Below are 27,352 nucleotides of genomic sequence, written 5' to 3'. Positions count from 1 at the left end.
GTGAATATGGACCAAGTTAGCATCCTTTTCTAAATAAGAGTGACCTGGAGCATTAGTGAGCATGCCCTCATTAGCCTCTAAGACAGGTGAGAAAGGTCAGCTCACTCATCTTGCATTTCCTTTCAGGAAGATGGCATTTGAGGGCCAATCCTCTAAAAGCATTTGGCATGAAGCTTGCTAAATTAACAGCACAGCAAAAAGTTTATTTATTCAGAATATTTCATTTTGAGCAATTTTCATAAGACACAATTACAGGTCAGCACTACTCTATTGAAATACAGGCAATTAGAATATCTGAGGCTTCATCTCATATTTAATACAGCATCATGAGAAAGTCACTGGGGATGTTCCCAGGGCACTGAGTTCAACATCATCGTACTCAGCGTCCCCTTTCTTCCCCTGGAGCAGCCGGAGGCTCTCTTCTCCTTCCCCAGGATCAGCAAGCTCTCTGGAGAAGTTCAGACAAGAGCCTGAAATAGAAAAGAGAAGTTTGTTTAGAACTGAGACACGAGGATGGGACAGAACCCTCTGGTGGAAAGGAGTCAAGCAAGCGCTTATGACAAAGCATCCCTGCGCCCCAGGTGTGGGGAGGGAGGCTCGGGCTATTTCACAGGAGTCCCAGTGAGGATGGATCCCAGGTGTCCTCTCAGATCCAGTTCATGTGGTCTCCCGGGCCTCCGTGCATGTGGAAATCCTACATCACAGGAGACCTGTGCTCAGGACCTCTGGGAGACCTGCTTCCAGGCAACACAGTACAAAGGAGATGCCCAGCAATGGTAAGAATCATAAAAAGGAATCTAAATGTTCTCCTTTCACAGGTGATAGATGCAAATTCACAATAAGAGGGAGACTGGAAACAGGAAAAATCTGAATTCCTCACTCACAACCCAAGTCTGCTCTTAGTTGACTTGACTCCTGTTTCCAAATGTCCACAAATAGTATCACAGGTGCAGCCACAGATATCTCCTCCCCAAGAACTACACAGGCCCTCAGATGGAGAAATACTCTTTTCTAGACAATGAGTGTCTTCTCGCAGCTACTGAAATATCAGTTTGTCACACAGTCAAACGCTTTGGCATAGTTAATAAAGTAGAAATAGATGTTTCCCTTGAACTCTCTTGCTTTTTCAATGATTCAGCGAATTTTGGCAATTTGATCTCTGGTTTCTTTGCCTTTTCTAAGTCCAGCTTGAACATCTAGAATTTCATGGTTCACGTCCTGTTGAAGCCTGGCTTGGAGAATTTTGAGCATTACTTTGCTAGCGTGTGAGATGAGTGCAATTGTGCAGTAGTTTGAACATTCTTTGGCATTGCCTTTCTTAGGGATTGGAATGAAAACTGACCTTTTCCAGTACTGTGGCCACTGCTAAGTTTTCCAAATTTGCTGGCATATTGAGTGCAGCACTTTCACAGCATCATCTTTTAGGATTTGAAAGAATTCAACTGGTATTCCATCACCTCCACTAGCTTTGTTCATAGTGATGCTTCCTAAGGCCCAGTCCACTTCACATTCCAGGATATCTGGCTCTAGGTGAGTGATCACACCTTCATGATTATCTGAGTCATGAAGGTTTTTTTGTATAGTTCTTCTGTGTATTCTTGCCACCTACTCTTAATATCTTCTGCTTCTGTTAGGTCCATAATATTTCTGTCCTTTATTGTATCCATCTTTGCCTGAAACATTCCCTTGGTATCTGTAATTTTCTTGACAAGATCTCTAGTCTTTCCCATTCCATTGTTTCCCTCTGTTTCTTTGCATTGATCAGTGAGGAAGGCTTTCTTATCTCTCCTTGCTATTCTTTGGAACTCTGTATTTAAATGGATATATCTTTCTTTTCTCCTTTGGTTTCACTCCTCTTCTTTTCTCAGATATTTGTAAAGCCTCCTTAGACAGCCATTATGCCTTTTTGCATTTGTTTTCCTTGGGGATGGTCTTCATCCCTGCCTGCTGTACAATGTCACGAACCTCCGTCCATAATTCATCAGGCACTCTGCCTATCAGACTTAATCCCTGAATCTATTTCTCACTTCTACTGTATAATCACAAGGAATTTGATTTAGGTCATACCTGAATGGTCTAGTGGGTTTCTCTACTTTCTTCAATTTAAGTCTGAATTTGGCAATAAGGAGTTCATGATCTGAGCCACAGTCAGCTCCCCGTCTTGTTTTTGCTGTCTGTATAGAGTGTCTCCATCTTTGGCTGCAAAGAATATAATCAATCTGATTTTGGTACTGACGATCTGATGATGTCCACATGTAGAGTCCTCTCTTGTGTTCTTGGAAGAGGGTGTTTGTTATGACCAGTGCATTCTCTTGGCAAAAGTCTATTAGCCTTTGCCTTGCCTCATTTTGTACTCCATGGCAAAATTTGGCTGTTACTCCAGGTATCTCTTGACTTCCTACTTTTGCATTCCAGTCCCTTATAATGAAAAGGACATCTTTTTCAGATGATAGTTCTAAAAGGTCATGTAGGTCTTCATAGAACAACAACTTCAGCTTCTTCAGCATTACTGATTTGGCATGCTGCTACTGCTGCTAAGTCGCCTCAGTCGTGTCCAACTCTGTGCGACCCCACAGACGGCAGCCCACCAGGCTCCCCCTTCCCTGGGATTCTCTAGGCAAGAATACTGGAGTGGGTTGCCATTTCCTTCTCCAATGCATGAAAGTGAAAAGTCAAAGTGAAGTCGCTCAGTCATGTCTGACTCTTCGCGACCCCATAGACTGCAGCCTACCAGGCTTCTCCATCCATGGGATTTTCCAGGCAAGAGTACTGAAGTGGGGTGCCATTCGGCATAGATCTGGATTATTGTTATATTGAATGGTTTGCCTTCATGTATGCCACAGTGCAAAGATATTATTAAAACACTTGTTCCACCTTTGAATTTGGTCCAGTTCAGTTCAGTCACTCAGTCATGCCTGACTCTCTGTGACCCCATGGACCGAAGCACACCAGGCTTCCCTGTCTGTCACCAACTCCCAGAGCTTGTGCAAACTCATATCCATCGAGTCGGTGATACCATCCAGCCATCTCATCCTCTGTCATCTCCTTCTCCTGCTGCCTTCAATCTTTCCCAGCATCAGGGTCTTTTCTAAGGAGTCAGTTCTTTGCATCAGTTGGCCAAGGTATTGGAGCTCAGTCCTACCAATGACTATTCAGCTCATTCAGCTCTACTTCAGCTCAGTCCTACCAATGAATATTAAAGATTGATTTCCTTTAAATTGACTGGGTTGATCTCCTTGCCATCCAAGGGTCTCTGAAGAGTCATCTCCAACACTACAGTTCAAAAGCATCAATTCTTCAGCACTTAGCTTTCTTTTAATTAAGCTCAATTAATCCATAAGTTTCTCTTTTGACCATGACACAATGCTTGCGGGATCTTAGTTCCTTGGCCAGGGTTGAACCTAGGCCCTAGCAGTGAAAGTGCAGAATCCTAACCTCTGGACCACCAGGAAATTCCCTAATCTATAAATCTTCATGCAAGTATATCATTTATAAAGTGATAAGTTTATGTCACATTATGGAGACATAAATGCCAAAAGCAGAGTGATTCCTCACTCCTTGCAAGGAGTCTGATAGCATTAAATATGGCATGTGGTCAAGATGATGCTACCAAATGTACGAGATTACCTATATTTTGAATCTCTAAGGAGGCTGGGCATTGAGGAGCACAAATTCACTCTTTCCAGACAGAAAGATTGCAGGAGATCAACTGACTCCACTCACCTGTCTGAGAGGACCTCACCCCAACGTCCTTCTCTGGGGGCACTTCCTCCTCGCTCCCCTGAGAGGCAGGAGGAGTTCCAGGCACTGGTACTTCTTCAGCATCATCGTAATTTTCAGCAGGGACATCAGTCCGATCTGGGGATTCCAAGAGCAGACAAGGGAGTGTATGAAACCACAGTAAGTGGGTTGTTCTGGGGAATACCTAAGATACCTTCTGACCCAGAGTTTCTGAGTTTCTGAATAGAGGCACCAGTCACTCCTTGTTTCAAAAGACCTTTTTCTCTAAGACCGTGTTTCATTTCGATGTGTCCATAAGCCAAAACATGATTTTACATATCTTAACATTTTCTGGTGGAAACTACATATCTCAAAGCAACTCTTCTGCCCTTGAGCACTGCTAAAGGACTTTGACAAATTGTGCTTTACAGGTGTTATATTTAAAAAACATTCTGTGCCTGTGGTGATTCTGGACACAGAGAGACCCGCCCTGACGTGAGACATCACAGAACAGCCAGAGAAGGAGAAGGACAAACCCCATCTGGACACAGGGGATGCCTCTGGTCCATCAAAGGAAAACCATTCCCCTTAAATCTCCTCTGAGGAAAACTCTCCTCCCCAAAGCCCAGCCGAGGCAGGTCCACCTCTATTTCCTGGAGCGGATCTGGAGTCACTGTTGTCCTCACCATCTCTGGTGTAAAACGGCAGTTTAGTCAGTGAGAAATCTGATGGAAAGCCTCATGTGGAGACAAATATCACACAACACAGAGAATGCCCCTCCCCACACCCACGGGACCTGTGTTAAGGCTGAAAAAGGACAGGCCTGGCTCCTGCAGTGTAGACAGAGGCTGGGAGATCATGGGGTTCTGAGAGGCCATCGTGCCTCTCTCGAGGAGCCGTCTCTGTGAGCCTGGGGCAGAAATGGGGTCTGCAGATGCTGAGAAGATGTGCACAGCCAGGGGGTGGTGACAACCAGAGATCCCAGGAGGGCAGATGAGACACTCACCTGGGCTGCCCAGACCTTCCTTCTGTGTCAGAAGGTAATCGAGCTCCTCATACACAGCTTCAGCAAGAGCATCTTCATAGCTAGATAAGGCTGAGAGATCACCCAGCAGGTCAGAGAAGCTTCCCCAGATACCCCGATCCAGCCAGCCCACCTTCACCTCCCTGGTGCTCACATGGGGGCTGCCAGGACCTCAGCATCGTCTCCTACCCCATGTACCATGTCAGCACCTTCTCCCCTCGTCTGACCCTGATTACAGCTCAGCACCAACTCTGTCTGGTCTCACAGGAGAGGCCATGACTTATGAGAGTTCATGCCCCAGTCCTAAGAACCTCTGTCTACTCAGCCCTTAGAGCTCAGCACAGAGCACATGGAGTCTGCAACTCACAACAGTACCTGGCCCAGGTCCCCTCCTCACACCTGCCCCATCTCATGCCTGCACACACTCTCCCTGGTCCCCAGGTCCCCCTGCAGCCCACCTCTGCGCTCTGCTCTCCATCTGAGCAGCTGAGTCACCAGGATGACGAGGACCAGGAAGAGAAGGGCCCCCAGATGAGGCAGAGGACCCCAGGCAGGGAGAAGATGCCAGGGAGAGAATTTGAGGTTGTTCTGGTCCCTAGGAGAACAGGAAAAAGCACCTGAGATAGTCTTGGGCACAGAGAAATCTCCTGCGTCAGCATTTTCAGGAGCTCCGGACAATGACGTCTCAGCCTCAGACAGTGTCAGGGCTCCCCGGGGTCTCATCCTTAGACAAGCCAACTCCACTCTGGCCAGTGTGGCCCCGAGGCAGAGCTGGGGATTGTCAGGGAGCTGCCCTGCCGAGACAGCCTTTGAGGACCCAGCTCATCCCCTCTCCTTGGGCTTCAGGAGACAGAGCATCAAACATCCAGGGACCTGCACCCCACAGTTGAGGAGCAACACTCAAGGGCAGGTGGGAGTTCCTTAGATTCTACAACATGGGAACCAGACTTCCTTGGACCCCGGGCATGAGAACATTTGACCCTGGACATCAAGGCAGGGGATTGCCCCAGTGTAATGCCCTGGCTACCCCCCACAGCCACGGCTCCTCAGACTCTTTCCTCTTCTGAGTTGTCAGAGAGCCCACAGAACAGGTCCCCAGTATTTGAGTATTCTCTCCTGCCCATGTATGGATCACAGTACCTGCTGTAGTCGTGGGCAAATTTGTCATTACACCTAAAGAGAAAAATAGCAGTGTTGGAAAGAGGAATTGGTCAGAACGCAGGGCAAACCATTTTTCCCTCCTGAGCCTGAAATCACCCCTCAGTCTCCACAACATCAGTGTCCAGTCCTCCCAGCTCCCCTGTCCTAGATCAGAGCCTCAGCACCCAGGATGTCTGAACACAAACTCCCCACCATGCCCAGCCCATCCCGCTGCCCCTGCGCTGCCCCAGCTCACCTAGGGTGGACCCCGAGCCCCTCACTCACCAGAGCACCTCACACCAGCATCCTCCTCATGTTTGCAATCGCTCTGCCCCAAGGGCTCCGCAGCACAGTCCCACAGGGAGGACTCCCGGCCCCCGCACCGCACCTCATCCAGCCAGATGCTCCCATTTCCAGGGCCGAATATTGTGGCCTGCACGGCTTCCAGGGCCTGGCCACAGCCCAGCTGCTGGCACACCACCTCGGCCTCTGCCAGGCTCCAGGAGTCATCGCACACGGTGCCCCAGGAGCCGCTGTGCCAGACCTCCACCCGCCCTGAGCACTCGCTGTCTCCTCCCCTGAGCCGGAGCTTCTCCCTGTCTGAAAAGGCAGCAGCCCCTCCTGTGACTGCCCTGGTGGGAGGAAGGAGCCCCTGGGAGCCACAGGGGAGGGGGCAGGCTGATATACCTGTGCAGGGGGTAGCAGCTGGACAGCTCTTGGGTCTTCTTCCTGCAAACAATGGGGAAACACAGGATCAGAAATCACTGAGGGTGTTCCTGTCCCCACATAAGATTATCTAAGGTCTGACTCAGTACAAATGACACATGAAAACACAGGCTCATTATCTCCTGGGCTGAAACATTCACTGCATCTGATCACCAGCTGAAATTACTTTAAATATTTACTTGTTTATCAGTCTTCACACCCGCAGCAAATATAAACACAGACATCTGCAAATGTACACACACTCCTCTGAATGAAGAAGGACCTTGTATATCTTATATGTGCCATGTTTCTACTATTAGGACAGTGCCTGCACATTCTATGCACTCATTCAACAAATATCTATGGAAAACACATTTCTAAATACCTAGATAAAGGCTTGATAAATATTTATTAAATGAATGAATAGACAAATAAAATTCAGTGAAATAAATTTTTTTAAAAATTCATACTAATCAGTGAAATATTAAACCAAATATAAATTAATGGTAACAGTCTAGGATAATAGTTCACATTAAAAATAAGCAGTTCAGAAACAGAGAGTCAATTTATATTCAAAATCTCATGTACATAATTTTAATGGAAAATTATTGGATAGATTATAAACTGCTCTTACCTACTATTCAGTGTGACACTGGGCAAGTGAAGACTACTGTTGTGAAAGGAAACTCTCTTTTCTAAATTTGTTTTTAATTGGGAGATAATTGCTTCACAATGTAGTGTTGGTTATGTGTGTGTGTGTGTGTGTTAGTCGCTCAGTCATGTCCAACTCTTTGTGACCCTATGGACTGCAGCCCACCAGGCTCCTCTATCCACAGGATTTTCCAGACAAACATACTGGAGTGGATTGCTATTCACTTCTTCATTGGATCTTTCCAGGGATCAAACCCAGGTCTCCCGCACTGCAGGCAGTTTCTTTGCTGTCTGAGCCACCAGAAAAGCCCGTAGTGTTGGTTAGGAATCTCTTTAAAAGGAAGTATACAGGAAAGACTTACTAGAATTCTGAGAAGATATATGGACACATATATGTACACACTGAGTAAGCCAGAAATTTTTGCAATAGTGAAAAAAAGCCTAGTGAGAAAAATTTGTATTGAGAAGATGCAGAAATAATAAACAAAAGACTGAAAATATATATATAAAGGAATTGAAGCTGACAGAAATAAATATAAATTCAAAAAACAGAAGGGTAAATAGTATCTGTCATAAAGTATCAACAGTTATATATTCTTTCCAGATCATCATATCAAAACTCCTACCCACTCTATGCAGAGAACCTCTGAGAAAATGATGGCAGGACCTCTGTGACCAGGTTGCTCATTTTCATGGTCAAAGACTTTACCACCTCTCAATTCACAGGGTTTAATTGTAGGAAAAACATCATCAATAAAAGGTCTCATAGTTTAATGCCTCTTTGGCCTTCAAATGAAAAAGACAAAGAGATAAGCAAAGAGAGACGAGGAAGGGAGTGAGCCTCTGCTTTTGAAGTATCTGATCCCACATTCTCTTAGCTATGGGTTTCAGGCAACATCCAGTATATCATTCAAGGTGTACCTGAATGGGGTGTGTGTGTGTGTATGTGGAGGAGGAGGGAAAGAGAAAGAGAAACAGAGAGAGAAATGTTGAAGGAATAAGGTGCCATGGTTTGACTATTTGTCACTCTCACCAACATTTATTTATTTCATTCAAAATTTATTGCTGAAATCTCAATTCCCAATGTAACAGTATTTAGTGGTGGAGCCTTCTCAAACTCTTCCAAAAACGGAAGAAAAGAACACTTCCAAATTCATTTTCTGACACCAAAATTAGTCTGATACCAAAGCCAGATAAGGACACCATGAGAAAAGAAAGTTACGGGCTAATACTCTGATAAATATTGGTGCAAAAATCGTCAAAAATATATTAGAAAACTGAATTTGACAATACACTAAAAGAATCATACACCATGATCAAGTGATATTTGTTCCAAGGATACAAGGATAGTTCAACATTCACAAATTATTCAGTGTGATACACCAAATAAACAAAATGAAGGTAAAAATCATATCCTCAAAGGATGCAGAAAAAGTGTTTGACAAATTCAACATCCACTTACAGTAAAAACTCTTTACAAAGTAGGTATAGAAGGATTGCATCTCAACATAATTAAGGCCATATGAAAAATTCTGAGAGAGATGGGAATACCAGACCACCTAACCTGCCTCTTGAGAAAACTGTATGCAGGCCAGGAAGCAACAGTTAGAACTGGACATGGAACAACAGACTGGTTCCAAATAGGACAAGGAGTACGTCAAGGCTGTATATTGTCACCCTGCTTATTTAACTTATATACAAAGTGCATCATGAGAAAAGCTGGACTGGAAGAAACACAAGCTGGAATCAAGATTGACGAGAGAAATATCAATAACCTCAGATATGCAGATGACACCACCCTTATGGCAGAAAGTGAAGAGGAACTAAAAAGCCTCTTGATGAAAGTAAAAGAGGAGAGAGAAAAAGTTGTCTTAAAGCTCAACACTCAGAAAACGAAGATCATGGCATCCGGTCCCATCACTTCATGGGAAATAGATGGAGAAACAGTGGAAACAGTGTCAGACTTTATTTTTGGGGGCTCCAAAATCACTGCAGATGGAGACTGCAGCCATGAAATTAAAAGATGCTTACTTCTTGGAAGAAAAGTTATGAGCAACCTAGATAGCATATTCAAAAGCAGAGACATTACTTTGCCGACTAAGGTCCGTCTAGTCAAGGCTATGGTTTTTCCTGTGGCCATGTATGGATGTGAGAGTTGGACTGTGAAGAAGGCTGAGCACCGAAGAATTGATGCTTTTGAACTGTGGTGTTGGAGAAGACTCTTGAGAGTCCCTTGGACTGCAAGGAGATCCAACCAGTCCATTCTGAAGGGGATCAGCCCTGGGATTTCTTTGGAAGGAATGATGCTAAAGCTGAAACTCCAGTACTTTGGCCACCTCATGCGAAGAGTTGACTCATTGGTAAAGACTTTGATGCTGGGAGGGATTGAGGGCCGGAGGACAAGGGGATGACAGAGGATGAGATGGCTGGATGGCATCACTGACTCGATGGACGCGACTCTGAGTGAACTCCAGGAGTTGGTGATGGACAGGGAGGCCTGGCGTGCTGCGATTCATGGGGTCGCAGTCAGACATGACTGAGTGACTGAACTGAACTGAACTGAACATCATATTTGACTGTAAAAAACCAAAAGCTTTTCCTCTGAAGTCAGACGCAAGACAAAAATGTCTACTCTCACCACTTTTATTCAACTTAGTTTTGGTAGTCCTATCCAGATCCATCAGGCAAGAAAAAGAAAATCAAGATATCCAAATCTGAAAGGAAGAGGCAAAATTGACACTATCTGCAGATTGAAAAGTGAAAGTGTTAGTCACTCAGTCGTGGCTGACTCTTTAGGACCACAAGGACTGCAGCCTGCCAGGCTCCTCTGTCCATTGGGATTCTCCAGGCAAGAATACTGGAGTGGGTTGCCATTCCTTCCTCCAGGGGATCTTCCTGACCCAGGGACTGAACCTTGGTCTCTTGCATTGCGGACAGATTCTCTACCATCAGAGTCATGAGGAAAGAAGCCCCCTTACATGATATTATATGTAGAAAACACTAAAGACGTCAGCAAAAATATGAGAACCAATACACTCAGTAAAGTTGTAGAAGAAAAATCTGTATACAAAAATCATATGCATTTCTTTACACTAACAACAAACTGCTATAAGAGAAACTGAGAAAACAATTCTATTTACATTTGTATGAAAATGAATAAAATGTCTAGGAATAAATTTAACCAAGGAAGTGAAAGACCTGTACACTGAAAACTATAAACACATGGAAGAAAGAAACTGAAGATGACACAAATAAATGGAAAGATATTCTGTGCTCATGGATTGGAAAATACTATTAACATGCCCATACTACCCAAAGCAATCTACAGATTCACTGCAATCCTTATTAAAATTCCAATAGAAATTTTCACTGATACAGAAGAAACAATCCTAAAATTTCGTGGAACCACAAAAGATGCTCAATACCAAAGCAATCCTGAGAATGAATAACAAAGCTAGAGGTGTCGTGCTTCCTGATTTCACACTATATTACAAAGCTATATTAATCAAAACAGTAGGTCATTAGTATAAAAGTGAACACAGAGATCAATGGAACAGAATAGAGAGTCCATAAAAAAACCCACATTTCTATGGTCAATTAATTTTTGACAAAGAAGCCAAGAATATACAGTGGGAAAAGGACAGTTTTTTCAGTAAACAGCATTGGGAAAACTGGACAGCCACATGCAAAAAATGAAACTGGACCACTATGTTACACCATTCCCAATAATTAACTCAAAATAGATTAAAGACTTGATCACAAGTCCTGAAGCCATAAAATTTCTACAGGAAAACACAGAAAATAAAATCCTTGACACCAGCCTTTGTGATGATTTTTTGGATTTGACACCAAAAGCAAAGGGAACAAGAGTAAAAACAAGCAGATGTGATGACATAAGGCTAAAAAGCTTCTGCCCAATTAAGGAAACCATCAACAAAGTGAAAAAGCAACCTATGGAACTGGACAAAATACTTGCATATTATATTTTTGGTAAGGATTATTATCCAAAATACACAAGGAACTCATACAACTCAGTAGCAAAAAACAAACAATCTGATTTTTTTAAAATGGGCAGAGAACCTGAATCAACTTTTTTTAAAGAATACATACAACTTGCCAATAGGTACATGGAAACGTGCTCAACACTATTAGTCATCAGAAAATACAGATCAAAACCACAATGAGATATCACCTCAGATCCTCTAGAAAGGCTTTTAGCCAAAAGAAGAAATAACAGGAGTTGAGGAGAATGTGAAGAGACAGGAAAGCTTTTGCACAGTTAGAGGGAATGTAAGTTGATGCAGCCCCTATGGAAACAGCATTGAGGTGCATCAAAAATTAAAAATAGAACTGCCATATGATTTAGGAATTTCACTTTGGAGTATTTATCTGAAGGAAACAAAAACACTAACTTGAAGACCCAGTGTTCACTGCAGCAACATATGTTCAGTTGCTAGGCTGTGTCTGACTCTTTGCAACCCCATGGACTGCAGCATGCCAGGCTCCTCTGTCCTTCACTACCTCCCAAAGTTTGCTCAAATTCATGTCCACTGAACTGGTGATGCTATCTATCTCATCCCCTGTGGCCCCTTTCTTCTTCTGCCTTCAATATTTTCCAGCATCAGGGTCTTTTCCAATCAGTCAGCTCTTCTCATCAGGTGGCCAAAGTATTGGAGCTTCAGCTTCAGCATCAGTCCTTTCAATGAATATTCAGGGTTGATTTCCTTTAGGATTGATTGGTTTGATCTCCTTGCTGCCCAAAGGACTCTCAATTCAACTGTGGCATCCTAGCACCACAATTCAAAAGAATTAACTCTTTTTAGCTTCTTCTATAACCCGACTCTCACGTCCAGAGATGACTACTGGAAAAAAATATAGCTTGACCACATGGACCTTTGTCAGCAATGCCGTGTCTCTTTCTAATACCCTGTCTAGGTTTGTCACAGAGGAGCAATCCTCCTTTAATCTCATGGCTGCAGTCATCGTCAGCAGTGATTTGGGAGTCCAAGAAAAGAAAATATGTCACTGTTTCCACTTTCTCCCCTTTATTTGCCATGAAGTGCTGATGATCTTAGGTTTTAGAATGTTGAATGTTGAGCTGTAAGCCAGCTTTTTCACTCTCCTCTTTCACCCTCAATCAGAGGCTCTTTATTTCCTCTTTGCTTTCTGCCATTAGAGTGGTAGCATCTGTGTATCTGAGGTTGTTGACATTTCTCACAGCAATTTTGATTCCAGCTTGTGATACATCCAGCCTGGCATTTCCTATGATGTTCTCTGTATAAAAGTTAAATAAACAGGGTGACAATATACAGCCTTGACGAACTGTTTTCCCAATGTAGAACCAGTCGGTTGTTTCATGTCCAGTTCCAACTGCTGCTTTTTGATCTGCATACAGGTTTCTCAGGAGGCAGGTAAGGTGCTCTGGCATTCTCATCTCTTTAAGAATTTTTCACAGTTCATTGTGATCCACATGGTCAAAGGCTTTATGTAGTCAATGAAGCAGATGTTTTTCTGGAATTCTCTGGCTTACTCTATGATCCAACAAATGTTGGCAATTTGATCTCTGGTTTCTCTGCCTTTTCTAAACCCAGCTTGTACATCTCAGAAGTTCTCAGTTCACTTACTGCTGAAGCCTAGCTTGAAAGACTTTGAGCATAACCTTGCTAGCATGTGAAATGAGCACAATTGTGAGATAGTTTGACCATTCATTGGCATTGCCCTTCTTTGAGACTGAAATGAAAACTGACCTTCTCCAGTCCTGTGCCCACTGATGAATCTTCCAAATTTGCTGACGTATTGACTGCAGCACTTTAGCAGTATTACCTTTTAGTACTTTATAGCAATATATTGGGAGAAGGAAATGGCAAGCCACTTCAGTGTTCTTGCCTGGAAAATCCCAGGGACAGTAAAGCCTGTTGAGCTGCCATCTATGGGGTTGCACAGAGTCAGACACGACTGAAGCAACTTAGCAGCAGCAGCAATATATATGAATCAAACAATGTAAGTCTTCACTGATGAATGGATAAAGAAATGTAATATAGACTTATATCTACCCATAAAAAGAAGAAAATCTTGCCAGTTTCAACAACATGGATGGACCTCGAGGGCATTATGCTAAGTGAAATAAATCAGACAGAGAAAGAAAAATAACATATAATCTCATTTATATGTGTAATATTTTTAAAAAAAAAGCAAGTTCAGAGATGCTGAGTAGATAGTGGTTGCCAGAAGTGGGGGATTTGGTGCAGGCAAAGGTAATCAAAAGGTATAAGTTTGAATTATAAAATGAATAGGTGAAGAGATATACAGCATGGTGACTATAGTGAATACTGTATTGTCTATTTGAAAGATGGCAAGAAAATACATCTTAAAAATTCTCATCATGTAAGAAAAATATTTAACTATACCATTCTAAAGGAGATCAGCCCGGGGATTTCTTTGGAAGCAAAGATGCTAAAGCTGAAACTCCAGTACTTTGGCCACCTCATGCGAAGACCTGATTCATTGGAGAAGACTCTGATGCTGGGAGGGATTGGGGGCAGGAGGAGAAGGGGACGACAGAGGATGAGATGGCTGGATGGCATCACTGACTCTATGGACCAGAGTCTGAGTGAACTCTGGCAATTGGTGATGGACTGGGAGGCCTGGCGTGCTGCAATTCATGGGGTTGCAAAGAGTCGGATGACTGAGCGACTGAACTGAACTGAACTGAACAGATGGATCTGTGTATATGGATCCATATATGGAGATATAACTAGACTTACTGTAGTGATCATTTATCAATACACACAAACATATAAGCATTATGTTGTACACAGCAAAAAGTATAAAGTTGTATCAATTATATCAATTAAAAAATTTTAATAAAGCAAATTTGGAACATGTAGATTAAATTAGCTCCATACAAACTTCATTTTATAAACTCAACTTAAACCCATCACTTAGATTTTAAAATATCAAATCTCACTAATAACATTCTACAGGGTTGGGACAGACACAGAAACAGACATAAGTCACCTGCACAGGAGATGTAGGCTTCCTCCTTTGGAGAGCATGAACTGTATTTCCACGGGCCTGAAGGACACTGCCAGAGAGAGGTATCAGTTTTCCGACACTGAATTAAATCTACCCACCGGGGTCTAGAACCTTCCCTGAGATCAACAGAGGTGTTGAGACTTCCGCTGTCCCCACAGCCAAGCTGACTGCAGATGATGGACACGGTGACATCATCCATGGGGCTGTGGCAGACACTGCCCCAGGTCCCGTTGTAGAAAACTTCCAGCCACCCAGCACACTGCTGGTCCTCGCTCACCATCCTGAGGGCCAGGAACTCTGAGATCGAAAAGGAGGAGACAGGACACAGTGAGCACCCCACACAGTGCTCTGGGTTTTCCTCTCTCGCCAAAATTGTGAACATTCATCTGTGACCCAGCTGAGGAAGCAAATCCATTAGATGACCAGAGTGAAACTTGTCTCCTCTTCACCTGACTTTCTCCATTTGTGTCTGTCTTTCTAAATATTTCTACCACCGTGATGTGGTGGATATGAACTGAGAGGAAGACCAGCCTGGACACAAGCAGGAAGAGGGAGCTGACTCCTGCTTCCTGACAAAACATCTAAGAGAGTGTACGAAAGGGATGTGATGTGGACAGTATGGAGGCAGATAGAACAATGGACCCACAGATGTCTACATGGAAGCTGTGTCTGTGTTTCCTTATCTGGCAAAAGAGACTTTACATATGTGATTACAGTATGGTCCTTGGGATGGTAAGAGTCACCTGAAATATGGCGGATTAACCACCTGAGCACAGTCTAATCACATTCTTAGACTCACTATCCTTTTAAGTGGAATCCTTTTCCTTATTCTGGTTAGAGGGAGATCTGAATATGGATAATGGTCAGAGAGGTGGAGCATTGCTGGTCTGATGATGAACAGAAGGGGGTTATGAGTGAAGGAAGGCAGGCAGCTTCTAGAAGCTTGAAAAGACAGGAAACAGATTCTTTCCCAGAGGCTCAGAAGTGACGTGGCCCTGCTGAAACCTTGATCCCAGTCCAGTAAGATCCCTGTTGGACATCTAAGCTAGAGAAGTGTAAGGAAATAAATATGTTGTTTTAAACCACTAACAATGTAGCAATTTGTTATAGAACAAACAAAAACTAGCACAGTGGCTTAAGACTTCTCTACTCTATGTACCAGAAGGCTGAGCCCTGATTTCAAGAAAAACTGTGAGAAAAGGCTCTGCCAGGAAACACTACTGAGAAGAAAACACCAGAATCTCAGCTGCTGCAGGAGGCAGTGAAAGCACCTCGTCTTCACGTCTACTGGAAAGACAGGCTCCATGGGAGGAAGCCTCCTTCTCTGGTCCTTTCAGCATCTCTCCCTCAGGGCTCAGACCCTCCTCCTCCAGGGCCCCACCCCTCCTCCAGCCTGTGGACAGTGTGGAGTGCTGACCTGAGCAGATGACCCCCGCATCCTCCTTGTGTCTGCAGTCGTGCCGCCCCCAGCCCCGGGAAGGGCACGTCCACACCTGGGACTCATTTCCTGTGCAGTTCAGGTCGTCCAGCCACATGGGTCCTGATCCTGCCCCAAAGTGAGCAGACCCCGTGGCATTGAGGGCTTCTCCACAGCCCAGCTGCCTGCACACCACGCGGGCATCGTCCAGGTCCCAGCCGTCATCACAGATGGTGCCCCAGGAGCCCTGGTCAAGGATCTCCACTCTGCCGGCGCAGGGACCGCCCCCGTCCACCAGGCGGAGCTGCCTGCTGTCTGAGGAGAGAGAAATGGGACAATGGGGCGGTGACCTGGGGAATGAGAAGGGTCTTCTGTCCTGTGGGACCCTCACCTGAGCAATAGGGGGCGCTCTCCTCTGAGGCCGCAGATCCTGCTGGTTCAGACACAAAGTGGTCGCACTGGGGCAGCACCTGGGTCTGGTTTCCTGAAGAAACAGCAATGATTAGAGGGTTGGGAGGGTAAAGAACAGGAAAGTCAGTTAAATTAAATATTTTTTAGGAGAGGAGGGAAGTTTGGGGGGAAATGGATCCATGTATATGTATGGCTGAGTCCCTGCCTGTTCACCTGAAACTATAAAAACACTGTTAATCAGCTATCCCCCAATACAAAGTAAAACGTTCAAAGCAAACAAACAAACAAACAAACAAAATGACCTAGTGTGGAGCTGAGATGAAAGCTGGAACATACTGGTAAAGTTACCAGAATCTTAGTGTTCCCTTTCTCCAGGAAGAGCCCTGGTCCCGACAATGGCACGATTCCTGTTTTAAGCCAAGCTTTGCCCTAAGAATGAGTTAAACAAGTTGTTCTATCCTTAATCCACCCCTAAATAGAAGAAGCAAAACAAAAGCCTTTCTGAAGGAGTTGTACAATTATTTATCTACAATGTTTGTGGTTTTAAAAATACTGATATAAAAGAGATCTCATGGAACACCAGAGCAAATAGAAACATTAAAAAATTTCCCAGGGTATTTGGCTCTTAAAGTTACCTGACAGAAAATTTATTTTCTTTTATTTTATTAATTTTTATTTGAGTATAATTGCTTTACTATGTTGTGGTAGCTTCTGGTGTACAGCAAATTTAGTAAGTTATACATATACATATGGGCTTCCCAGGTGACTCAGTGGTAAAGAATCTGCCTGCCAAACAGGAGACTGGGGTTCCATCCCTGGGATGGGAAGAGCCTTTGGAGAAAGAAACGGCAATCCACTCCAGTATTCTTGCCTAAGAATTCCTATGGACAGAGGAGCATGGCAGTCCATGAGGTCACAAAAGAGTCAGACACAACTCAGCGACTAAATAACAACAACTGTATCTATCTATCTATCTATCTATCTATCTATCTATCTATCTATATATCCATACACACACACACACACACACACACACATCTGCCCTCTTTCTTGGATTTACTTCCTATTTAGTCACCACAGAACACTGAGTAGAGTTCCCTGTGCTATAAAAAGTTATTAGTTATCTATTTATGTGTGCATGCATGCTAAGACAATTCAGTAGTGTCTGACTCTGTGACACTATGGATTGTAGCCCATCAGGCTCTATGTCTACGGGATTCTCCAAGCAATATCTATTTTATACTTAATATCAATAGTGTAGGGCTTCTGAGTCTGGTGGCTCGGACAATAAAGAATCCACCTGCATTGTGGGAGACCTGGCTTTGATCCTTGGGTTAGAATGTCCCCTGGAGGAGGGCATGGCAACCCACAGTAGTTGTACCAATTTACATACTCATATGTAGGAGCATTCCCTTTTCTACACATCTTCTCCAGCATTTATTTGTGGATATTTTTAATGATAGACATTCTAACTGGTGTGAAATATTACCTGACTGTAGCTTTGACTTGCATCTCTCTAAATATTAGTGATGTTGTATTTGTTAGCCATTTGTATGTCTGGAAAAAAAATGTTTATTTAGGTTTTTTTCCCATTTTTTCATTGGATTGTTTGGTTTCTTGATATTGTGTTGTTTGTGCATTTTGAAGATTAATCCCTTGTTAATTACTTCATTTGCAAATATTTTCTGCCATTCTGAGAGTTGTCTTTTTGTTCTGTTTATGGTTTCCTTTGATATGTAAAAGCTTTTAAGTTTAATTAGATCCTATTTTTTTTTGTTGTTTTCTTTTTATTTTCTTTAGGAATTTGATCAAAAAAGATCCGGTTGCAACTTATGTCAAAGAATGTTCTGCCTATGTTTTCCCCTAAGAGTTTTATAGTCTGACAGAGAATTTGAATAGCCATGATTAAAGTGCACAAAGAATTAATTGACGCGATGTGTATCTTGGCAGAGAAATGATAACAAAAACAAGTGAAAATTCTACAGCTGAAAAAGTTAACAGCTGAAATTAAGAACTAGAGAATGAGTGTATCAGCACATTAGATCAACATAAAGTAGAAATAGTAAAATTGAAAAATCAGAGGATGAATATTCCTCTATTTAGAAATGCTGGTCCTATGGTAAGTGCCTGGTTAATAATGCTATATAACAAAATTTCCCCCACAACTTAGTAGTGGAGTAATTTATTTTTAAATTTTGCTCATGATTTCCCGGGTAAGTTGGGAAAGACTCACCTTGGCACTTCTATCTTTGGGGTTTCTCATGTGGTTGCATTTAGATGTCATCTGGGACTGACATCTCTAAAGGTTTGACTGGACTGTGGTTATGTAAGGAAATTCCCAGAAGTATTACTGTTGTTGTTGGGAGGGAGGGATAAAGGCGCATCATGACTGCAACATAATCCAGGAAGATTTTACATACTCAAGGAAAAAGAGGGCAGGAGGGGAGCAAATAAGGAGAGAAAGGGAAAGCTAGAGCAAGAGAGAGAGAGAAAAGAAAGAAAGAAGGATTAAAGCAAAATACTAATCTAACATTTGGGGAATCCAGGTAAAGTTCAGAGAGAACTCATTCCTAGAAAACCTTCACTAAAAGAAATACTAATAACATCAAACCCATAAAATGCCTAGGAGAAAACCTAGTTAAAGATGTGCAAAACATCTGAGAGAAAGTCAAGACCTAACTGAATGAAGGGATATATTTTGTCAGTGAATTGGGAAACTCAATGTTGTCAAAGTCAGTCATTCTCAAATTTATATACAGATTAAATCTGACCTCAATTAAATTCCCTTGTGCTTTTGTATGTCTGAAACATCACAAGCTGATTCAAAATTTACGTTGCTGTTCAGTCACTTAGTCATGTCTGACTCTTTGTGACCCCAAGGACTGCAGCACACCAGGCTTCCCTGTCCACCACCAACTCCTGCAGCTTGTTCAAACTCATGACCTTTGACTCAGTGATGCCATCCAACCATCTCATCCTCTGTCATCCCCTTCTCCTCCTGCCTTCAGTCTTTCCTAGCATCAGGGTCTTTTCTAGTGAATCAGCTCTTCGCATCAGGTGGCCAAAGTATTGGAGCTTCTGCTCAAAAATATATACAAAAGACAAACACCAAGACTGACCAAAGCAGTTGGCAAGAAAAACAACAACATAACTTCTTTAAATTAAAGTTACCCAGACTTACTATGTGTGCTTAGTCACTCAGTCATGTCCAAGTCTTTGTGATCCGATAGACTATAGCCCGCCAGGCTCCTCTATCCACGGGGATTTTCCAGGCAAGAATACTGGAGTGGGTTCCCATGCCCTTCTCCAGGGGATCTTCCCAACCCAGAGATCAAACCCAGGTCTCCCACCTTGTAGGCAGATCTTTACTCTCTGAGATACCAGGGAAGGTTCAACACTTACTGTAAAATTACAATAATTAAGAAAAGTAGTACAGGTGCAAGGAGAGACAAAGGATACAGTGGAACAGAATAGAGAGTCTAAACAATGTATTCAGACATATGTGCCCTTTCGCTCATCACAAAGGTGGCACTGCAGTGGGGAATAGTCTTTTCAGAAAAAGATTTTGAGTCAACTGGATACCCATATGAAAACAGGACACTTGACCCTTATCCTACACAGATGTCAATCCTAGAAGCAATGTACAATTATATGCAAAAAAAAGTAATTACACTTCTGTGAGATACTCTCAGAGAACATTTTTGTAATTTTGGAGTAGACAAAGTTTATTTTAGAAGACTATAAGGAGTCCTAGGGACTGGATCAATGGACTAGTTCAAAACTGAGACAGAAGTACGTCAAGGCTATATATTGTCACTCTGTTTATTTAACTTATATGCTGAGTACATCATGCGAAATGCTGGCCTGGATGAAGCACAAACTGGAGTCAAGATTGCTGAGAGAAATATCAATAACCTCAGATATACGGATGACACCACCCTTATGGCAGAAAGTGAGGAGAAATTAAAGAGCCTCTTGATGAAAGTGACAGAGGAGAGTGAAAATGTTGGCTTAAAACTCAACATTCAAAGAACTAATATCATGACACCTGGTCCCATCATTCATGGCAAAAAGATGGGGAAACAGGGACAGACTTTATTTTCTTGGACTCCAAAATCACTGCAGATTATGTCTACAGCCATGAAATTAAAAGATGCTTGATGCTTGGAAGAAAAGCTATGACCAACCTAGTCAACATATTAAAAAGCAGAGACATTACTGACAAAGGCCCATCTAGTCAAAGCTATGATTTTTCCAGTAATCATGTATGGATGTGAGAGTTGGACCTTAAAGAAAGCTGAATGCTGAATAATTGATGCTTTTGAACTGTGGTGTTGGAGCAGACTCTTGACAGTCCCTTGCATGGCAAGGAGGTTCAACCAGTCAACCCTAAAGGAAATCAGTCCTGAATATTCATTGGAAGAACTGATGCTGAAGCTGAAGCTCCAATACTTGGCTACATGATGGGAAGAACTGACTCATTGGAAAAGACCCTGAAGTGGAGAAAGATTGAAGGCAGGAGGAGAAGGGGACGACAGAGAATCAGATGACTGGATGGTTTCACAGACTCAATGGATATGCGCTTGAGCAAGCTCCAGGAGATGGTGAAGGACAGGAAAGCTTGGCATGCTGCAGTCCATGGGGTTGCAAAGAGTCAGACATGACTGAGTGATTGAACAGAACTGACTGACTGAAAGAGCACTACATGGACAGAAAAAAAAGTTGATGAGTCAAACCTAAGATGAGTAACTTGGCTCATTGAAGTACAGCATATCATTAAGAAAATAAAAATATAAGGCCAAGAATTAAACACAAAAATCATAATAAATACTTTTGCCAAAAGTCATCATCATGGTAATTTGCACCATTGTATTTGTAATAGTCAAGAACTGGAAATAAACTCACATCTCTGCCATTAGTTGAATGGTTCAATACATGGTCAGGTGATCATTCAAAGGAATACTCTATAATAATAAAAATGAATGAAATGTTGCCATAAACAACATCATAAGTGAATCTCAAACACAGTTTGGAGTCAAAGAAATAAACACAAAAGAAAACATACTGTATGATTTTACATAAAGTTCAAAAACTGAGAAAATATTCTATGGCAGTACAAGTCTTAGGTAAGCAGTCCTCCCTGGAGAGGAGGAGGACACGGCTATTGGGAGGCAATAGTGATTCTGTGGTGCTGTGAATGTTCTCTTTGTAGATCTGGGTTGGAGAACATGACCTAGGTATACACTTATTGTTTGTACTTTGTTCTCTATTATTATCCTTAAATAATATTGTTTCATAAAAAATAGTATTCATCTAGGTGTTTCTTTCCCTGACATAGCACTTCTTAGCATTTCTTAGCACTTCTTCCCCCTGAAAAAATGAGTGAACAATGAGAATGCTATGGAGCAGGACCTTACAGAGCCTTCTCAGGACAGATCTCCCTCATGTCCTCCATCTGCCTCTGTTTGTAGAAAAACCTAATTAAACAATAAATTTGATCACAGAAATTTAAAAAAATCAGAAACAAATGAAAATAGTCAAATAGGACGAAATAATGATAGTTTAGCCCTAAACAAGTTCAAGGACCTTTAGTTCCTTCTCATGGGGTATAGATAACAATCTGAGCCACATCTTTTGAGCTATTTTGCAGATAGTGAAATCCCAAACAGTGGTAGCAATAAATTACATGATGACCAGACTAGTGGGGTGCCATTTCCTTCTCCAGGGGATCTTCCCAACCCAGGGATCAAACCCGAGACTCTTGCATTGCAGGCAGGTTCTTTACCATCTGAGCCAACAGGGAAGTTCGTAATCTTTATCTTACACAATTCCAAGATCAGCCTCAAGGAAATGGGAACAGATCAGCACTAGAACTGATGATTAACTGTATTTCAAACAATAAAAGTGACACTGATCAGACTTATTTCAAGATGATTGTCGGAGCTAGCTGTGCTATTCTGCAGGTAAACTGTCCCCCTCTTCCACCTGTGCACTCCTGAAATTCCCATTTAAAAACACTCACCCCTGATCAGCAAGGAGGTTCTTTGGTACATTAGTCCTCTGTCTCCCCAGAACTGCTGATTTCCTCAATAAAGCTGTCTTTAATTTTACCCCACACTTGTCTCTCAGTGTTGGATTCTTGAGTAATGAGCAGCTGAAACCCGAGTTCAGTACCAAGATTAAACATTTCACTACAGAATATCTTTGTTTTTAAGCCTATTTTCCCTTACTCTCTGCTCTGGGGACATTTCACTCCAGGAGCATCCTAAGTATATTAGCCCTTCCCTCTCTTACCTGAGCAGATCACAGAGGCCCTATGGCCATGGGAACAGTCAGGAACACCCAGGGCAGTCACAGGGCATTTCCACAGGAAGGACTCAGTCCCTGAGCAGTGAAATCGGGCTTTCCAGAGTTGATCACTTCCTTCTGCCCCATTTGGGGTGGAGATGGCGACTCCACAGCCGAGCTGACGACAGACAACATTGGCATTGGCCAGACTCCAGTGGGAGGCACAGAATGCTCTCCATCGTCCAGAAATATTCATCTCCACCTGACCCTCACAACTAGAGGTGCCATTTTTCATAAGCCGGATGTCTGTGTACACTAATAGAAAAAGACAGGATTACAGCAAAGTCTTTTTTTTTTTAGCTGAACCGATTGTACGTGGATGTTAAGTCTTGCCATGCATCTCACCTGAACAGGCAACCTGAACAGCTCCACTGTGCTGACAAGTGCCCCCTGGACAGGGCACTCTGGGGCACCACCAGAGCTTAGGCTCCTCCCCCTCACACCTGAACTCTTCAGCCCAGACCGGGCCATCAGACTCTCTGAAGGGTACTTGTCCCAGGACAGACACAGCCTTGCCACACCCCAGCTCTGCACAGATGACCTGGGCAGTGGGGAGTGTGAAGTTTCCATCAGACACTGGGGTCCAGGCTTCTCCAGAATGCACTTCTACTCGCCCTGAGCAGGGTCCATCCCCTCCAGCCAGACGCACAAATCCTAAGAGAAACAAAGAACAACAAACCCAGTGAGTGTTCATGAACCTGGCTTGACAATTGGAAACAACACCTCACAGGCAAAGGTGGGAAAGCTTTTCTTTCCAACAGTGGAGTAAGAGGGGATAAGAAGAGAGAATTTGACTATCATTATCAAATTGCATTTTCATGAGCAAGTTTCTGAAGAGATATCCAGAAGGATTGCAGGGTCAGTTTGGAATGGCTGGATCCCAAGGATATATATTGGTTAGGAATGTTAATTCTTATCTGGGGGCCTGGAAACTTCAAGGCCCAAAGAAACTGCACAGTGGTAAACACTCAAACTTGAGTGCAGAGCTGAACTAACTGAGAGTGAAAAAAGATCATGGGATTTGAGAGGTTAGAGGCCTAAGAGCCAGAGAAGTTTAGAAGGTCATCCTGAAATTTCTGGGGCTAGAATTTTGGGCAGTTTTCTTTGAGCCAATATTCAAGTCACTGGGGATGGGAACATCATGTGGGCTAGATCTGAGTGCAGGCATTAGGTCACAATTAGGTAACCTAATTGTGAAAGAAGTTGTTCACAGATAAGTTTGGAAATGACGAAAGCTCAGAGTGTCATAGGAGAGGGAGGGAATGATCCTAGCCATCTTTTTAAAAACCTAGGATTTATGGAGAAGGAAATGGCAGCCCACTCTAGTGTCCTTGCCTGGAGAATCCCAGGGATGGGGGAGCCTGGTGGGCTGCCATCTATGGGGTTGCACAGAGTCGGACATGACTGAAGCTACTTAGCAGCATGAACACATCTGAGAGAAAGCGAAGTCCCAGTGGGATTATGCAAGACAACTGAGTTAGCTGATTACTTCATCCTAGACATGAGATTCTTAGTAAATGTGAAGGAGTGATGAGAATTTAATGTATTCTAACCCTATCTATATGCCAACTGCATATTCCTTTCCTATCTGGATTTCTGAAACAAGAAGCCAGCAAGGTACGAGAAAGGGGAGTGAGAGGAAGATAGCAGAGAGCAAACAAGCCGTATATATTTTAGAGATTTCTCAATTGCAAAAGCCTCAGTTATGTTGAAACATAGATTTGGAAACCAAATACTTGTTCCACAAGATTTTAACACCTTTTATCCCCTGTGCTTCTCCCATTTGCCACCTAACACTGCTACGCTTTCCCAGTTCCCCCAAATGCAGAAAAGAAGAAATGATCTTAAGAGCTACAAATAGATGGAAAGGACACTCCAAAAGGGAAGAGCTTCTGTGGGGAGTGAGGTGGGGTGAGTGGTAGGTTAAACGGGGAGAGGATAGAGTATGAGAGAGAGACCAAGGAAAAGACTCATGATCATGATTTCATCCTTCAGGGACCATATTTGGACAGAGAAAAGGTAATCCAATGGGAAAACCCCCTACAAATTATAAAGAACAATTTTTAAAATAATTTGCCTGGTTTCTGAGTGTGCTCATGGCTATGTATGTAATGGTGGAATTTGTCCTGGTAAAGGACTCTGATTGCATAAGTATGTAAACTTTGAAGTCTCAAAAAGAATGATGTAACAGAATAAAAATCTACTATAGAGAGCTGGAGAGAACAGAAGAGACACCACAGAAATCAAAGAATTGAAGGATTAGCCTGACCACTGATACAAGAATGAATGATGAGGGAGAGGATGATCTGCTTGCCTTTTGTTATTTATCCATTTCCATCTCCCCAGAGAGGCCCAGGTCAGGACCCCTAGTCCTCTGGCTGGGAGTTTTGCCACAGGCTACACATTCTAGTTAAAGCATTTTTGTTTAACTGGTTGTTTTTGTTGCTCAGTCACTCAGTCGTGTCCGACTCTTTGTGACCCCATGGACTGCAGCGCTCCAGGCTTCCCTGTCCTTCACTATCTCCCTGAGTTTACTCAAACTCATGTATATTGAGTCAGTGATGCCATCCAACCATCTCATCCTCTGTCGTCCCCTTCTTCTCTGGTCTTCAATCTTTCCCAGTCTCAGGGTCTTTTCCAATGAGTCATTTCTTCTTATCATGTGGCCAAAGTATTGGAGCTTCAGCTTCCGCATACATCCTTCCAATGAGTTATTCAGGGTTGATTTCCTTTAGGATTGACTGATTTGTGCTGTCCAAGGGACTCTCCAGAGTTTTCTCTAGCACCACAGTTCAAAAGCATCAATTCTTCAGCGCTCAGCCTTCTTTATGATCCAACTCTCACGTCCATACATAACTACTGGGAAATAAAATAAATAGCTTTGACTTATACGTACATTTGTCACAAAGTAATGTCTCTGCTTTTTAACATGCTGTCTAAGTTTGTCATAGCTTTTCTTCCAAGGAGCAAGTGCCTTTTAATTTCATGGATGGAGTCACAGTCTGCAGTGATTTTGGAGCCCAAGAAAATAAAGTCTCTTGCTGCTTCCATTTTTCCTCATCTCTTTGCCATGAAGTGATGGGACTGGAGGCCATGATATTAGTTTTTTGAATGCAGAGTTTCAAGCCAGCTTTTTCACTCTTCTCTTCCACTTTCATCAAGAGGCTCTCCTCTGTTCGTCTTTACTTTCTGCCATTAGGGTGGTGTCATCTGCATATCTGAGGTTATTGATATTGTTATATTAATTCTATGAGATTAAAAATTTACAAAGAACAAGAAAAAGGTATTTCTTGTATTCTGTTTTATATACCCTGATACCTGTGAAATATTTAAATATATGCTAAATACTCAATAAAGTCTTATACATATTAGGATAGAGACTTCTGAGATATGGTATATCTTTTTTATTTTCTACTTGATTTTAAAATTTACATGGAAGAATCAGTGTGTGATAATTCCAAGAAAATTATTAACTAGAAGGCCGATGTGAGTAAAGATATTAAATATAGTAAAGACATATCCTTGTCTGGTCTCTTGCTGTGTACACATCCTGTGTCCTTAGGCACACATAGCATCCTTCACACCACACCTGGCCCCTCAGTGCTGCTCAGAGAACCTCACACTTGCCTTCATCTGCTCCCTTTGCCATTCTCCTTCCTCCCAGCTACTATAAAACCTTTCCCACCTTTTCAAAAATTATATTTGTTCACTTACTCCAAATAAGCCCCCAAATGCAATTCTCTTATACCATTAAAGTCATCAAATATAAACTATTTAATCTCTTAACATAAAACAGAAATATTCAAGTTTTATTACCTCCACCTTTGACTTGTCAGTGCATGGCTAAGTGTTCCTCCAAAGTTTGCATTTATACAGATATTTTAAAGGAAAAATTGGAGAGGGAGACTTTTCTAGTAACAATGGAAGAATATATGACTCAGAGCATTCCATCAACAATTCTCTACCATCAAAGAACTATGAACATTTATGTCTAAATTTGCAAAGGAAACTTGAAATCTGGCACAAATCCATAAGAATCTCTGATCTGTTAAATGATAACCCCTGTAGGGATACCCTCTATACATATAAATGATATCCTCCTATAGTAGGAGTAGCTTCCACTCATACTAATCTAGTGCAAAATAATGTCTCACACTGTCTGTATAGAAACAACTCCACCCAGGAAAGTACATTCTCATTTTTTCGTCCCTGCCTCTCAGCCTTCCTGTGCAAAGGGAGTGTGTATGTGGCTGTTAGCAAATGTTTCACTCTTACAAAAAGTGAATTATGAAAAAAAAATTATGAGGATTTATTTTAACTGGGAGAATAAATAAAGCTATTTTAGTGTCAGGTAAGAGCACTGGAGAAGAACAGAATAGCAGAGACTTGTAAGAGGAAAGTATATGAAGCTCATTGCTCACAGCTACAGGGCACTCAGGGAGAATGGGTAGTTGTCTCAGCCCTCTCTAGCCCCCGACCTCGTTCCCTATTTCCCTCTGATCAGACCCCAGCTTTCTTGGAACTTTCCATTCTCCCAGCTGGTGGGCATGAACTGACCATACCTGAGCAGATGACTCCTGCATCCAGGCTATGATCGCAGTAGTGCTTCCCCCAGGCCCAGGAAGGGCACCTCCACACGTGGGACTCCTTTCCTGTGCACTTCACGTTGTCCAGCCAAATGGGCCCTGATCCCGCCCCAAAGGAAGAAGAGAAAGTGGCTTGGAGGGCTTTTCCACAGCCCAGCTGTCTGCACACCACGCGGGCATTGTTTATGCTCCAGTTATAATCACAGATGGTTCCCCAGGAGCCCTGGTTAAGGATCTCCACTCTCCCGGTGCAGGGACCGCCCCCGTCCATGAGGCGGAGCTGTCTGCTGTCTGAGGAGAGAGAAACGGGACACG

At 42.8% G+C, this 27,352-nt stretch overlaps 1 pseudogene; it reads right to left on the bottom strand.

Annotated features, from left to right (window-relative positions):
• Positions 1 to 324: 324 nt before the first annotated feature.
• The window catches only part of LOC128048493 (antigen WC1.1-like), a 60,358-nt pseudogene continuing 33,330 nt past the window's right edge, over positions 325 to 27,352 (bottom strand).

The sequence above is a fragment of the Budorcas taxicolor genome, chromosome 5 (assembly GCF_023091745.1).
Source record: "Budorcas taxicolor isolate Tak-1 chromosome 5, Takin1.1, whole genome shotgun sequence".
In the NCBI taxonomy this organism is placed as follows: Eukaryota; Metazoa; Chordata; class Mammalia; order Artiodactyla; family Bovidae; genus Budorcas; species Budorcas taxicolor.
The sequence above is the reverse complement of the archived record's forward strand: the minus strand, read 5'-3'. Positions and strand labels throughout refer to the sequence as shown.